The sequence below is a fragment of the Rhincodon typus genome, chromosome 41 (genome assembly GCF_021869965.1).
Source record: "Rhincodon typus isolate 14 chromosome 41, sRhiTyp1.1, whole genome shotgun sequence".
Classification (NCBI taxonomy): Eukaryota; Metazoa; Chordata; class Chondrichthyes; order Orectolobiformes; family Rhincodontidae; genus Rhincodon; species Rhincodon typus.
Genome location: NC_063372.1, coordinates 12,104,646 through 12,107,054, shown reverse-complemented (window position 1 = coordinate 12,107,054; position 2,409 = coordinate 12,104,646).

Below are 2,409 nucleotides of genomic sequence, written 5' to 3'. Positions count from 1 at the left end.
AGGAAGTTGAAGTAGGGTGCTGCCTTTGCTGCTGTGTTCCCCTGGATGGACGGACAGTGTGAATCCCTTAGTCCCCTGTTTCCAGGGCCTTCAGCTTGGGGAGAAAAAAAAACCATTCTCACCTTCCTGCTCCTGCTCCCCTTCCCAATGATTCCCCAGGGAGGGGGATGCAGCACGATTTCCATCTGGAGCACCATGAGAACGTCAGAAACAGGAGCACAGGGAGGCCGTTTGGCCCATCGAGCCTGCTCCTGCTGTTCAACAAGATCGTGGCTGAGCCTTTCCAGCCCCACTTCCCCGCCCACTCGCCCTAACCCTCAATTCCTTCTCCGCTCACAAATCTTCACCTTAAAAACATTCACCAAGGCAGCCTCACTAGGGCGGAGGAATTCCACAGATTCACCACCCTTTGGGCGAAGGGGTTCCTCCCCAACGCAGCTCTAAATCTGCTCCCCCTCTTCGTTTTGAGGCTATGCCCCCTCGTTCTAGATTCACCCGCCAATGGGAACATCCTCCCTGTTCCTATCTTATCTGTTCCCTTCATCGTTTTCTACGTTTCTGTAAGATTCCCCCTCATTCTTCTCAATCCCAATGAGTATGTTCCCAGTTTACTCAATCTCTCCTCATAATCCAACCCTCTCAACTCCAGAACCAACCTCGTGAACCTCCTCTGCTCCCCCCTACAGTGCCCACTGCATCCTTTCTCAAGTAAAGAGACCCAAACTGTACACAGCGCTCCGGCTGTGCCCTGACCAGAGTCCCTGTACAGCTGCAGCATCACCTCCTCCCTGTTTGTAAAACCCATCCCTCTAACAATGGAGGACGATATTCCATTTCCCACCTTAACTACTTGCTGCACCTGCAAACCAACTCATCAATGTCTAAACCGGGCAGCGTTTGGTGCCATTCCTGTCCCGCTGTGTCTCTCTCAGTCCCACAGCAGGCTGTCTAACCTACACCACCCCCCCTACTCTTCCAGTCTTTCCGATAAACCGAGAGATTCCTAGATCTGGCTGAACCCGTCAGGAGCACGTCTACACAGTTGGGGAACTGGGATGGGGGTTGGCTCCCCGTATTCAGTCTCTGAAATCTGTCTAAAATCAATTAAACTCTCCATCTCCTGTGTCTGAACTTCTCTCTCCATCTTCCATTCTCACCCTCCCACTGTCTCTCTCTCTCTCTCACACACACCCAATCCTGCCTGTCTCTTTTCTCCTTCCCCCCTCTCTCTCTCTTCCCCCTCCTTTCCTTCCGCCCCCCCTCTCTCTCTCCCAATGCTGTCTGTCTGCTTCTATCTCTCTCTATTTCTTCACCCACCACTGTCTTCTCTCTCTATCTTTACCTGCTGTCTAGCTCTCTCTCTCTCTTTCTCTATGTCTCCCTATCTCACTCTCCGTCCACCATCGTCTTCTCTCTCCCTATCCCCCATTACTGTCTCTTTCTCTTTAAATCTCCTACTGTCATTTCTCTCTATCTGCCATTGTTATCTCACTTCTCTGTCTATCTCTCCCTCTATCTCACACTGCTGTCTGTCTATCTCTCTCTCTCTGACTCTCTCTATGTCTCCACCTACCACTGCCTTCCCTCTCTGTCACTGCCATCTCGCTCTCTATTTCTTAACACCGTGTCTCTATCTCTGTCTCTCTCTCTATCTTCTATTGCCTCTATCTCTCACCACTGCCTCTCTTGCTATCTCTCTATCTCGATTTTCCACCACTGTTTCTCGAGCTTTCTCTATCTCCCATTGCTGTCTCTTTTTCTCTCTCTCCCCCTCCCTCTCTCCCACTGCTGTCTCTCTATCTCTTGCTCTCTATCTCTCTCTCTTCCCACCTCCACTGCTGTCTCTGTCTCTGTCTCTCTCTCTCTCACTCTTTCCGTCTGTCTCTCTCTCCAAATGCTGTCTCTCTCTCGTCCCCTTGGCTGTCTCTCTCTCTCTCTCTCTGTCTCTCTCTCCCCCCACTGCTGTCTCTCTCTCTCTCACTCTTTCTATCTGTCTCTCTCTCTGAATGCTGTCTCTCTCTCTGTCATCCCCTCGGCTGTCTGTCTCTCTCTCTGTCTCTCTGTCTCTCTCTCTCTTCCCCCCTCTCTCTATATCTCTCTCTCATTGCCGCTTCTCTCTTTCTCTTTCTCTGTCTCTATATCCCGCATGAAGAAGTTTCTCTGAAATTACAAAGAGATCTTGATCCATTGGGTCAATGGGATGAGGAGTGGCGGATGGAGTTTAACAAAAGCAGAAGTTGCTGGAAAAGCTCAGCAGGTCTGGCAGCATCTGTGAAGAAAAAAAAAATCAGAGTTAACATTTCGGGTCCTCACTTCTGAGGAAGGGTCACCGGACCTGAAACGTTAACTCTGATTTTTTTCTCCACAGATGCTGCCAGACCTGCTGAGCTTTTCCAGCAACTTCTGTTT